Consider the following 14,311-nt stretch of genomic DNA (forward strand, 5'->3'; position numbering starts at 1 on the left):
GAATAGCCTCCCATAGGATATCTCAAATTATGTCAGGCCCAGTGAGTTTGGGGTATTTCTGACCTGGGTCAGGGCCGGTGGTGACAGCTTTGGCCAGGACAGGTGAGTCTCTTGAGCCAACTTAGACAAATGTCTCTTAAGCAGTCCATTGGCCTGTTCCACCTTACCAGAGGATTGAGGTCTACAGGCACAGTAGTGATGGTATTTGATTCCCAAAGCCTTAGAGATCCCCTGGGTGACTTTGGCTCAGAAGGCTGGCCCATTGTCACTCTGGAGAGTCCAAGGAAGTCCAAATCTAGGCATAATCTCATTAACTAGGATGTTAATTACTTCCTAGGCCTTTTCAGAGGAACAGGGGAATGCCTCTACCCATCCAGTAAATGCATCTACCAAGATCAGGAGTAATTTAGAGGGGCTGGGTCTCCTGGCAGATGGGTGAAGTCAAATTGCCAGTCTTTCCCAGGATATGTGCCTCATCTCTGGGTCCCAGGGACAGGCAAGGCAGAGTTGCAGGGATTGTTGTGCTGGCAAATTTCACATCCCCTGATAATATCTTACAGGGTATCTCCGAGTTTTATCCCCTCAAATAATTGACTAACCAGCGAGAGAGTCTTAGGTATCCCTAAGTAATAGGGTTGGTGTAAGGTTTTGAGGACATTCCATTGGCTACTTTGTGGAAGAAATAGCTTGTCCTCAGGAGTTATCCACCATCCCCTATGGTCAAGGTGATACTCCTGCTCAGAGGCCTGTTGGAGTTCAGTGGGTGAGTATTGAGGATGATCAGTGGGGGGAGGAGAAGGGATTGTTCCCATAGAAGAGGGGCTTGAACATAAGGTTCTGGGCAGACTCTTTTGCTGCCATGTCAGCTCTATTGTTTCCTTTTGTTATTTCATCCCCAGATTATTGGTGCCCAGTGCAGTGAATTACCGCCACCTGCTCTGGGAGCACAGCTGCCTCTAGGAAGTCTAGGATTTCTTAAGAGGGTTTAATGGGAGATCCTGTTGTAATTAGTAATCCTCTCTCCTTCCAAAGAGCTTCATGGGCACAGAGGACCAGGAAGTCTGTATAGATATTGGCACGTTTTCCCTGAGATAGTTGTAATGCCTTGGTGAGAGCTATCAATTCAGCTAGTTGGGCACTAGTGGAAGGAGGCAGGGGCTCATCCCATAGGGTCTAAGTGAGAGACACCACTGCTGCCCCTGCTCATCTAATTCCCTCTTAGACTGATGAGCTCCCATCCATGAAGAGGGTGAGGTCTGGATCTGGAAGTGGCTGATCAAGGAGGTCAGGCCTAGCTGAATAGCATTCGGCTAGTACTTCCTCATGTGAGTGTGTGATTGGACCCTCCTCTGTGGGGAGAAGGGATGCCAGGTTTAAAGCTGAACACACTCGGAGGCTTATATCTGGACATTTTAAGAGCTGACCTTGGTATTTGAGCAGTCTGTTATCTGACAGCCACTGTCCCCCTTTTGAGGTTAGGAGTCCTCCCAGATCATGAAGAGTGTATATGGTCAGGGGCCAGCCAAGAATTAGTTTTTGGGCTTCTGGGATTAAGGGACAGATTGCTGCCAAGGCTCTTAAGCATCCAGACCATCCCTTGGCCACATTGTCTATTTCCTTGCTCAGATATCCCACTGACTGTGGGGTGGGCCCTCGGAGCTGAGTGAGTACCCCAAGGGCTAGGCCTCCTTTTTCATATACATATAGTTGGAAACCATCCTGAGTAGGCAAGCTCAGGGCTGGAGGTGATTGGAGCGCCTGTTTGAGGGTTTGGAAAGCCTTTTTGCTCTCCATGTCCCATTCAAGATAGGACTGAGAGTTTTGTTGAGCCTCTTTAAAAGCTGATATAAGGGCCTGGCTAAGTCTGCATATCCCACAATCCAAAATGACAGAACCCTATGGCCCCCAAAAAGGCTTGCAGCTGGCGCAAGGTCTGGGGCAAGGGATACTCCAAAATTGGCTTAATGCATTCAGGGCTTAAGGAACGGGTTTGCCTCTCCAGGGTCATGCCATGGTAGGTAACCCAAGGAAGGCATAGCTGGGCTTTTTCTCTCAAGACCTTGTAGTCTCGAGAGGTCAAAAAGTTTGAAAGGGATTCAGTTGCTTTGGAAACAAGAGGCTCAGTGGACCCACACAAGAGTAGGTCATCAACATACTGGAGAAGGTTGACCCCTGGATGTTACTAATCCAGTAAGTCTTTGGTTAGGGCTTGCCCAAAAAGGTGGGGGCTGTCTCTGAAGCCCTGAGGCAACACTGTCCATGTCAGCTGTTGCGAGGGATTAGTGGAGTCCTCAAAGGCAAACAAGGGCTGGCTATCAGGATGTAAAGGGATGCAGAAGAAGGCATCCTTTAGATCTAGCACTGAGTAGTATTGAGTCTCTGGGGATATCTTGGCCAATAGAGTATATTTGGGACAATTGGATAAAGGGGAATGACAGACTCATTAATGGGTCAGAGGTCCTGAACCACTTCCATTTATATGACCCCTTACGGATAGCAAGAATAGGTGTGTTAAAGGGGCTTGAGCATTCCACTAAAAGTCCCTGATGTTTTAGGGAGTTAATAAAGGGAAATATACCCTGTTGCCCTTCAGGCTTTAGATGGGGGAACTGGAGGGGGGTCCTTTAGCTTTGTTTGTACAAGAAGAGCAGTTTTTACTTGGCTAACAGTTGTACCATCAGTCCAAACTGTGGGATCTACCTGTTTTTCAATGAGGGGGAAACAGAAGCATTCCCTGGGGGAAGTAGAATTTGGACTTTACATTGGGACAATAAGTCTTGCCCCAGCAGGGGTACTGGAGTTTCAGGGACCACAAGGAAAGAGTGACAGAAGTGGCAATTCCCCCAGAAGCAGGCCAGTGGCTGGGTGAAATAACACTCAAGAGGCTGGCCAGATATGCCCAAAGGACTATTTTATCTTTGGACCTGGGACCTGGAGAGAAAGGGAGGACAGATAAATGGGCTCCACTGTTCAGGAGAAAAATGACCTTTCACTTCTCTACCATGATGGTACCCTGAGGCTTCTCAGTTTCGATATCAAGGAGTGGAGCCTGGACAGGAGGTTCTGGGACCCATCAATCCAAGGGAGGTGGCACCCTGCCTTCCTTCTGGAGACTGGGGCACTTACACCTCCAATGGTTGCCCTTACATATGGGGCATGATCCTGGAAGGGGCTGTCTCCCAGGCTGCTCCCCTCTTTTACATTCTTTATGGAAGTGTCCTTCCTGTCCACATTGGTAGCATGTCCTGGGAGTGGGGCCCTTTTGGGTGGGGAACTCCTTGAGTGCAGCAATAAAGTCCTGGTGTTTCTTATCCTTATCTCTCTTTTTACTTAGGTCCCAGTTGTAATACACCAAGGTGGCAAGCTGCACCAGTTTGTCCAAAGATTTTTCTCCTTCAGCTACCACTTTTGGAGTTTTGTACAGAGGTCAGATGCCAATTGAGTTAAAAATTTATCCTTGAGGAGAACCTCCCCTACCTGTGACTCTGGGTCCACTGTGGTATGTTTTTGAATTGCATCCTTAAGATGCTGTAAAAAGGCAGAGGGAGATTCATCAGGGCCCTATTGTACAGTAGTCACCCGGGAATAGTTTAGTGGTTTGACCTTGGCCCTTTTTAGTCCCTCTGTTACTAGGTAGATAAAGTGATGTCTCCTCCATTCGTCCCCTGGATCATTTGAGTCCCAGCAGGGGTCTGCTTGGGGAACTGCTTGCACCCCTGTTGGTATCCGAGCCATCTCTATTCCCTCATTCCCTGGGACTGGGGAAATAGGGACCTGTTGGATGTGGAAATCATCTCCCATTTGAGTGGCCTGGGCCAAAACTCACTACTTTTCAAGGGAGGTAAGGGTTTGGTCCAATAAGAGCGTGACATCCTTCCAGGCCAAGTCATAGGTTTGGATTATGGTGGTAAAGACGTAGATATATTGATCAGGATTGTCTGTACAGTTTCCCAGGTCCTTTTGCATCTCTTTCAGATCTGACAGTTGGAAGGAAGCATAGATACTACCTCTCCCTGCCACTCCCTGTTGTAAGGGATAGCACCCATGTGGAGGCCCAGGATAGCTAGGTGGCAAGGGAGGGATTGTGGCTGTTAATTGGGAAGGATATTTTGATCCCTCATTTTGGCTTTGGGGTGTTTGCAAGGGTTTTGGCCCTGAGTTTCCTTAGGAGGCTGGAGGCTGCAAACCATAGCCATGGTGTGGGTGTCCAGATGGCACTTGCTGAGCCATTCTGGATGGTCTCGGAGGGAAAAGAAAAGCTGGGTATAGGGAATTTCAGCCCATTTTTCCTCCCTCTTACAGAAAAGATCTAATTCTAAGACACCAACAATGTATGAGGATCTCAGTTTCTCCACATTCCACAACACTTTTTATTGGCTGTCCTTAGAGTATGTGTGGCATTTCATTGCTTTAACTCACATTTCATAATACATAAGGATGCTTTCATGGGCTAACTGGATATTCATATGTACATACTCTGTGGTAGCCCTATTGCTTTTGGGCCTTTGACAAGGAGCACATGGAAGAGCAAAACCATTTATATCACAAACCAGAAAGCACAGCAAAAGAGGAAGAGACCAGAGTCATACAGTCGCCTTTGAGAGCCCCCACTGACCTAAGCACCTCCCATAAGGCCCCACCTCCTAAAGATCCATAGCGCCTCCAATGGCACCACGCTAGGGACCAAGCCATCAACACATGGGCTTTTCAGGACATTTAACATCCAAACTGTAGCAGGGATGTACCTAGAAATGAAATGTCTGAATTTTATGATAAATCATGTTTTACCTTTGGAGGAACTTCCAATTTTTCAGAGAGAATGGACCATTTTATATTCCCACCAGCAATATAGAGGGCTCCAATTGTCTACATCTCTACTGACATCTGCTATTATCGACTCTGATTATAGAATCCTAGTGGGTGTGAAGAGGCATCTCATTGTGGTTTCAAATGCATTTCTCTGACAGCTGCTAATGCTGGGCATGTTTAGGTGTGCTGATGGTCAGTGTTGTCTTTGGGCAAATATCTAGTCAGACCCTCTTCCACTCCTGTGATCTCCAGAATTTAGAATATAGCTGTATTTGGAGACAGAATCTTTAAAGAGGTGATTAAGTTAAAATAAGGTCATCAGATTGGACCATAATAGGATTGGCAAGGGCAAGACAAAAGGAAAACTACCCAGGTGACCAAGGGAGAAGATCACAGAGGAAACAACCCTACTGACACCTACTGCCCCCCCAAAAAAAGTATGTGTTGGAAACAATCCCCAATGCAACAGTGTTGGGAGGTGGGGACCTGGCGAATGACACTTAGGCCATGAGGACAGAGTGATTGCATTCATGCTGCTATTGCATGAGTTCCGGGAAGGTCAGCTTGCTCTCTCTCTCTCTCTCTCTCTCTCTCTCTCCCGCTTTCTTTCCCTCCCCCCACCCCTCTTCTCTTCCTCTCTCCTTCTGCCATGGGAAGACACAGCAAGAAGGCCTCACCAGGTGACAACACCTTCACATTGGCCTTCCCAGCCTCCAGAACTCATATGTTCTGTCCTCAAAAGTATTCCATGTGAGTTTGAAAAGACTATGCACTCTGCCATTCCAGGACAGTGTTCACTAGTCACTGTCCCAGTTCAGAATCATCGTCTGTGTGTCAAAATATTTTAAGTCTGTAGGCTGGTTTAGGGGTGGGGATGTAGCTCAGAGGTAGAGCAATTGTGTAGCATGTGAGAGGTCCTGGGTTAAATCACCAGCCTCTTAAAAAAAAAATGGCTGGCTGTTGCAGAAGAGACACTGATAGAACAATAATGCCACCATTTTATAAATTAGTGGCACCTCATGGAAAATGGAGCCATTCCCTCCTCTTAACAAGGTTTCCCGTGCTCCCAAAAACAAGCTCCACTCAAGCTCCACCTCCATCAGGGACCCCTGGTGTATGCGCCAACCCCTTACTCTCCCTCTCATATAAAAGGCCATGCCTGGCCTGAACCCCTTCCCTTTTGTCCTTTCTTCTTCCTGCACTACATCGTACCTGCCATTAAACCCTGCCCTTGGACGTGAGTTTTCTCGTGAGTTTTCTTTGTGTGGCATTTTTCCTAACATTTGTTGCTGAAACCCGGGATCGGGTTGAGTTCCCGGCACTGAACTTGCTCTCCCAGCTTTCCTCCAGGATCTGAGCTGCTTTACCGGGACCCCCGATCCTAGAAAGCGCCACTCTCTCACTAGCTCACATGGAAGTTCCTCCACCCCAGCGCGCCTCCAACCGCCATCCACCACCGGCCACTCTTCCCTTAAGGTCCTCTCTCCCTTGGTGAGTCCTCCTCGCACGCAGAGCTGTGATCTCTCTCTCTCTCTTTCTCTCTCTCAGCTCGCTTTTTTCTTGGGAACCAGGTTCCCCACTAGGGACTGTGGCCCACCCTGTAGTGAAGACGTTCCCTCTGGGTGGTGTGTTCCACATCTCTCTCTCTCTCCTGAGGACCTGATATTTCAGGGACGCCTGCCATATCTCTCCTCAGGTCAGGCCTCACCGTGGGAGTTGGACCATCCCAAATTCCTTCAGACTCCCCAATTGGGATGTTTCTTGGCCAACCTTGGGCCCCTATGCCTCATGCCTGATCTTAAGCCACGAAAGCTCGTTTTTCTCTGTGGCTTAGACCACGAAAGCTCGTTTTTCTCTGTAATCAGGCCTGGACCCAATATCCACTGGACAATGCCACCAAATTGCCACTTAATGGCACTTTTGATCCCAATATTTTAAGGGATCTACACAATTTCTGTGAGCGCACTGGCAAATGGAAGGAACTTCTCTACATCCAATCCTTTTCTTATCTCTGCACCAAACCTTCCCTCTGTACCTCCTGTTCCCCTGCACAGGTCCTACTAGCTTCTAAACCAGTCTCAAAACTAGCCAAATCCTTCTCTGAATCCCCTCCTGATTCTGAAGCTTTCCCTTCTTTTGACCCTGCTAACGAGCCTCCACCGTATCAAAGACAGGCTTCCATTGTTTGGCTCCTGCCCCTCCTCCCTCTTCTCCTCCCGCACCTCCTCCTGCTTCTCCTCCTGCCCCTCCTTCTGCTCCTCCTTCCACTCCTCCTCCTGCCCCTCCTCCCACCCCTCCTTCCACCCGCCCTTCCACCCACCCGGGACCACAGGATCCCATGAGCCGCCCCCACACTCGCTCTCATAGACCCCCCCAGTCAGCCGGTTTCCATCTAAACTCTCTGGGAAGTGGCTGGAGCAGAAGGCATTGTGAGGGTCCATGTCCCCTTTTCTCTCGCTGACCTCTCTCAGATAGAAAAGCACCTTGGCTCCTTCACCACTAACCCTGATTCTTATGTTAAGGAATTTCAATACTTGGCTCAATCCTATGACCTTACTTGGCATGACATCTATCTCATTCTTTCCTCCACCCTCCTTCCAGAGGAGAAACAACAGGTCTGGGACACAGCTAGGGCACATGCAGATGAGGTCCATCGCACCACCCCCACCCATCCTGTAGGAGCTACAGCGGTCCCTACTGAGGAGCCTCATTGGAATTACCAAACCAGTGACAGAACGCATAGGGATCAGATGGTTACCTTTTAGTGGTGGGATTAAAGAAGTCAGCCCAAAAGGTTGTTAATTTTGATAAGCTCAGAGAAATCCAACAAGAAAAAGAGGAAAATCCAGCTAGTTTCTTGTCCCAGCTCACAGAGGTGCTACAATGCCATACAAAAGTTGACCCTGAAACTAAGTATGGGACAATTATCCTTATGACCCACTTTATCTCCCAGTCAGCCCCAGATATCAGAAAAAAGCTTAAAAGGCTAGAAAATGGCCCTCAGACTCCACAGACTGAAATTTTAAACGTGGCCTTCAAAGTCTATAATTACCGAGAAGAACAACAAAGGGCTGATAAGGAGAGGAGAGATAAGGCTAAATTCCAGATGTTGGCACAAGCCCTCCGACAAAAGCCTCCGCCTCTAACTCCTGAGGCCAGGGAAAATCCTGAACACCTCCCAGCCCATATTTTCAGTGTGGCCTTGAGGGACACTGGGCCCGTGCTTGTCCTAAACCATGCCACCCACCAGGGCCATGTCCTAAGTGCAATCAGGAGGGCCACTGGGCAATGGACTGCCCCTCCACCCCTCAAGGTGGAGGGTCTAAGCCCCCCCCACCATCCCTCCTCCCTAACTGATCTTTTAGGACTGGCGACCGCAGCTGAGGACTGACGGAGCCCAGGACTCCCAGGCCCGATGACCATAACTTCACGGGAGCCCAGGGTAATGGCCATTATTGATGGTAGGCCTATCTCTCTCCTCCTGGACACTGGTGCCACTTTTTCTGCCTTGCCAGAGTTCTGGGGACCTACCAAGCCTTCTTTAACCTCCATAGTCAGGGTGGAGGGAACTCCTACCCAGCCCTTAATGACTTTTCCTCTAACCTGCATACTGGGAGATACACTTTTTACTCACTCCTTCCTAGTCCTCCCTAATTGCCCCACCCCACTCTTGGGAAGGGACATTTTGTCAAAATTCCAGGCCACTCTCACCTTACACCCACCCCCTCTTAAGCCGCGACCCACTAACCCCTTGTCTCCATCCTCTCAGCCCCTCCTTGCCATCATGGGCGCGCTGCTTCCACAAGCCCCTCCCGACCCCTTGCCTTTACCTGCTACACTGGTAGATCCCATTGTGTGGGACCTCCAGAACCCTGCAGTCATTACCCATCACGAGCCAATCTTTATTACTCTCAAGGACCCCTCTGTTTTCCCAAACCAACCTCAATACCACATCTCTCTAATCCACTTACAGGGATTAAAGCCTATCATCTCAGAGCTTCTCTCTAAGGGCCTTCTTCACTCAACCCACTCCCCCTATAACACTCCTATTCTGCCTGTAAAAAAGCCCAACAGGTCTTATCGGCTGGTACAGGACCTCCGCTTAATCAATGCGGCAGTGACTCCTATACACCCGGTGGTACCCAACCCCTATACTCTCCTGTCCCTCATCCCCGGTACCACCACCCATTTCACAGTCCTGGACCTAAAAGATGCTTTCTCCACTATCCCTGTCCACCCACAGTCCCAAAACCTCTTTGCCTTCACTTGGACTGATCCAGATTCTCATACTTCCCAACAACTGACCTGGACTGTTCTGCCTCAGGGGTTCCCGGACAGTCCCCACCTCTTTGGCCAAGCTCTGGCTAGGGATCTCCTTACCCTCCATCTCTCCCCAAGTAAACTCCGTCAGTATGTAGATGATCTCCTGCTCTGCAGCCCCTCGCTCAAGGATAGCCAACAACACACTGCCCTCCTGCTTAATTTTCTGGGAAAAAAGGGATACCAGGTGTCCCCTAACAAGGCTCAACTGTCTCTCACCCAGGTAACTTACCTGGGCCTATCTATCTCCCCTACTCAAGGCAATCACCACAAATCATAAGGCCTTGCTAGCCTCTCTCCCTGCCCCCACTACTGAGGCTGAAGTTCTCTCCTTTCTTGGCCTGGCTGGCTGTCTCAGAGCCCGAGTACCCAACTTCAGTCTAATGGCCAAACCTCTATAAGAGGCATCCAAGGGTTCCATTCAAGAGCCCCTGGACCCCTCTCAGCCTGTGTCAAGTCATTTTAAAACCCTCTTACAAGCCCTATTACAAGCCCCGGCACTTTGCTTACTGGACCTCACTCGTCCCTTCTTCCTTTATGTTTCTGAGAGCAAGGGTTTGCCCTAGGAGTTCTGGAACACAACATAGGGCCTTCCTTTGCTCCAGTAGCACACCTCTCCAAACAGTTAGACCCCACAACCAGGGGATGGGCCCATGCCTCAGGGCCCTGGCTGCTGCCTCTCTCTTAATCCAGGAAAGCAAAAAACTTGCCTTTGGGTCCCCCCTTACTGTTTACTCCCCCCATAGCCTCTTGGAACTCCTCACATATAAGGGACTTTACTCCATGCCCCCCTCTCGTATCCTATCCCTCCAGGTGGCCTTGGTCGAGGATCCTACTCTAACTTTCGTTTCATGTCCCCCACTTAACCCGGCTACTCTTCTTCCTCTCTCTTCAACACCCCTAGTTCACTCCTGCCCTGAGATCCCTGAAGAGCTCCTTCCCTGCCCAGACTACATTCAGGAGGGCACCCTTTCTCAGGCTGACTACACTTGGTTCATTGATGGCAGCTCCTTCATTCAAAATGGACAGCAAAGATCTGGATATGCCATCGTATCTGAGTCTGCCATCATTGAGGCACGCCCTCTCCCTTTGGGCACTACTTCCCAGAAGGCAGAACTGACTGTCCTGGCCAGAGCTCTAACTCTGGCAAAAGACAAAGCTGTCAACATTTATACTGACTCTAAGTATGCATTTCACACTTTACTGTCCCACTCCACTATCTGGAAGGAAAGGGGATTCCTAACTACAAGGGGAACTCCCATTATCAATGCTGCCTTAATAGCCCAGGTCCTAGAGGCTTCACGCCTTCCTTCCCGGGTGAGCATTACTCATTGCAAAGCCCACCAGACTGACTCCTCCATAATTACCAGAGGAAATAACCGAGCGGATACAGAGGCCAAGTGAGCAGCCCTCCAAACTGCACCCCAATTGGCCATGTACCCCCTTACCCCAGCTTCCTCCCCTCCTCTCACTAAACTTTCTCTCCCCCCTTCTGAAGTTAAAACTCTTCTCTCCTATTTACATATACTTTTTCATCCTAACCTTCATGCTCTTTACACCTTTCTCCACCAATCCCTTTCCCTATCTCCAGGAGACATCAATACCTTAAACAGATTACCCAATCCTTCTCAATTTGCCAGCGCACAAACCCCAACTCCAATATTAGGCCCCCCTCCCTTTCCTACCCACCAAGCCAGGGGATGTCTCCCTGCTGTGGATTGGGAGGTGGACTTCACACATATGCCTCCAGTAAAGAGGATTAAGTACCTCCTGGTATTGGTAGACACCTTCACGGGATGGGTGGAGGCCTTCCCTACGACCAACAAAAAGGCCTCCATTGAGAGATAGCAAAGAGATTAGTACAGCCACTGCTGAGTGTGTCTGGAAGGACATTTCCTGAGATGATTAGATCATGAGGGCTCTGACCTAATCAATGGTTTAACCCATGGATGAATTCAAATTTGACTAGACTATTGGGAGGTGCTTGAACTGTGGAAGGTGGTGCCTAGCAGGAAATGGTCCATGTGGGGGCATGACTTTGAAGGGTGTATCTTGGCCCTTGCCTCCTCCTTTTACTCTCTCTGCTGCCTGGCTGCCCTGAAGTGAGCAGCCCCTTCTCATGCTCCCACTGTCATGATGTTCTGTCTATCTCATCTCAGGCTCAAAACAGTGATCCAACCAACTCGGAACAAAAGGTTGAAACCGCTAAAACCTTGAGCAAAATAAATCTTTTCTCCCATGAAAAAAAAAAAAGGCCTCCACAGTAACAATGATTTTAGTCACAGACATCATCCCACGGTTTGGTCTCCCAGCCTCTATCCAGTCAGACAACGGGCCTAAGTTTGTTTCCTCTTTTTCCCCAAAATTGGCACAAGCCTTAAATATTCACTGGTGGTTTCCCATTCCCTATCACCTCCAATCTTCAGGTAAAGTCGAACGTGCCAATCACACACTAAAAAATACTCTCACCAAACTCTCCCTCGAGCTCCACCTAGACTGGACAAAGCTCCTACCCCTAGTCCTTCTCCGCCTCCGGGCCCTCCCTAAAAGACCACTCATGCTCAGCTCCTTCGAGCTCCTCTATGGCTGTCCACTCCTCCCTATCACGGTTCAGCCAGAACCCCCTAACATTCCCCCCACTCTCCTCAATCCCCTCCTCACTTTTCTTCCCTCTCTCCTTTTGTCTCATGCTCATGATCAGTTACCACAGCCCTCTGACACCACCAAAATAACTCCCTCCCTCCAAATGGGAGTTCTGGTTTATCTAAAAAGTACAGCTACATCCAGCCACCTGCAGGAAAAGTGGAGAGGCCCATTTAAGGTCGTCGTCACTACATCCACAGCTGCTAAGCTAGCAGGATTTCCCTCCTGGGTACATGTTCAAAATCTAAAATTGGCAGCCCCACAAAAGACCTACCAATCTCTTCTTACAGTATCAACAAAAATAAAGATCTCCTGCCTTCCCAAGATCCCAGAAGACAGAGACACACTCAAGGAGACTCCCAGGGCATAGGCAGGAGCCCTATGCCTGGGGACCTGACATCTCACCTACTCACTCTTTATACCTCCCCCTCCCATTCTTTCCTGTCAGTGCCTGCCCACGCTTTTACTCTTTCCTATTTACCCTCTACTCTGAGGTTTTAGATTTCCCACCCCCCAGTATAATCAGCCTCCCTCCTTTTTCATACCTTCATCTCCCTTACTTCATAGATTGGATAGCCTACCTACCTCTCCAAGGTACTCTCTCAGACTTTACTCCTGAAGAAATCTACTCACTTTCCAACATACTCTAAGCTCTACTGTAAACCACTCCACCTATGCTTCCACTCCATCCCTTCCTGTGGGTAATTCTTGTCCTTGTCCCTTCTCTCCTGAGTATTGGCCTGTGGGTAACTTCTCCCCCTGAGTGGAGATGGCCCCATCGTGCAGCTCTCTGTTTTGGATACCTCGCCCTGTGCGCCTTACTCTTTGTGCTCTCTTCTTTCTTATGACCTATATCCTTGTGAGCCCCAAACTTCCCCCCTGCCCGTGCACCTCATCTTATTCATACCAGCACAGGGCTTGCTATGATACAGCTACTCCATGTACAATGTGGGGTAAACCGCACTGGACTGCAAGGAGTAAAGGCAGCAATGCAGGCTATACTTGCTTTGGAAATTGTAGGCAATAAGTGTGCTGGACTGAGCTCACACATTATGGTATGTCTGACGGAGGAGGAGTCCAGGATCAGGCATACAAGAAGGTCCTCTGCACCCAGGTACCTCAGGTTCTTGACAACCTATTCTTTCCCACCAGAAAGCCTCTCAAAATTCCTTTACAAACACTGTCCCTTTCTGAAACCCTTCTCCTCCAGGTCATAAATACCACTCATCAACTACTCAACCACACCAATCCTACTCTAGCCCGTGGTTGTTGGAAGTGTCAGCAAACTGGCCCTTCTCAGGTCATCGCCAGCCCCATAAATATTTCCATACCTCTTACCTTAAACTGTTCCTTCACCAAAAGGCCCACTCCCTCCACCATTTCCCCAGTTCCCCTCTTCCAGCCAGCCCCTCTCTGTCTACAGAGTTCCTCAGGGATAGTCGAGGTGGGTTCCCTGGTGACAAAAAAATGTCACACTACTAGGGCGACCAACAAAACTGGGAACAATATCTGTTGCCCCCCCATTCCTGGGACTCTCTTTTTATGTGGTCAGAGTGTATATCCCTGTTTTACCCCAAGCCTGGAAGGGCATCTGCATTCTGGTATTTTTGGTCCCTGACATGGACATTATTACAGAAGATCAGGACCTACCCATCCCCCTCACCACACATCTTTGATCAAAACGGGCAATCCAGGCCATTCCCTTGTTAGCCACCCTGGGAATAATGGCTGCCATGGGACTGGGGGCTGCAGGAATAGGGACTTCTATCCACTACTACACAAAACTCTCTAATCAATTGATAAGTGATCTTCAAACAGTAGCCGAATCCATCCTAACCCTATAAAAACAACTTGACTCCCTAGCCTCAGTTGTACTCCAAAACGGACAAGGCCTTGACCTGCTCACTGCAGAAAAGGGTGGTCTCTGCCTATTTTTACAAGAGCAGTGCTGCTTCTATGTTAACCAGTCGGGAGTAGTAAAAAATAAAATTAGACAACTCCAGGAGCGACTAGAAAAATGGAGAAGGGAGTTGGAGGACTCTTGGAGTCATCTAGGGAACAGCATTTCACAGTGGTTCTCCTGGTTAATGCCCATCCTAATGCCTGTATTTCTTGCTCTCCTATTCTTAAGCTTCCTCCCTTGTATCATAAGAACAATACAAAGATTTCTTTTAGACCACATGTCTGCTATTGCTAATCAAAAATTTAACCAGTTGTACCTCCAGGGATACCAACCTCTCCAAAACCGCCCTGAAAACTACTGTGAAGGCCCCATCCAGGACGCCACAGGAGCCTGAGGATCCCGCCCCATACAACACCCCTGCCAGCAGGAAGCAGCTAAAGAGATCGATGCTTCGCCCCAATTCCTGATCCTCAGCCCCTACCCTCATCATTATTAAAGAAAAATAGGGGAATGATAGAACAATAATGCCGCCATTTTGTAAATTACCGGCACCTCATGGAAAATGGAACCATTCCCTCCCCTTAACAAGGTTTCCTGTGCTCCCAAAAACAAGCTCCACTAAAGCTCCACCTCCAT

The sequence above is a fragment of the Castor canadensis genome, chromosome 7 (genome assembly GCF_047511655.1).
Source record: "Castor canadensis chromosome 7, mCasCan1.hap1v2, whole genome shotgun sequence".
Classification (NCBI taxonomy): Eukaryota; Metazoa; Chordata; class Mammalia; order Rodentia; family Castoridae; genus Castor; species Castor canadensis.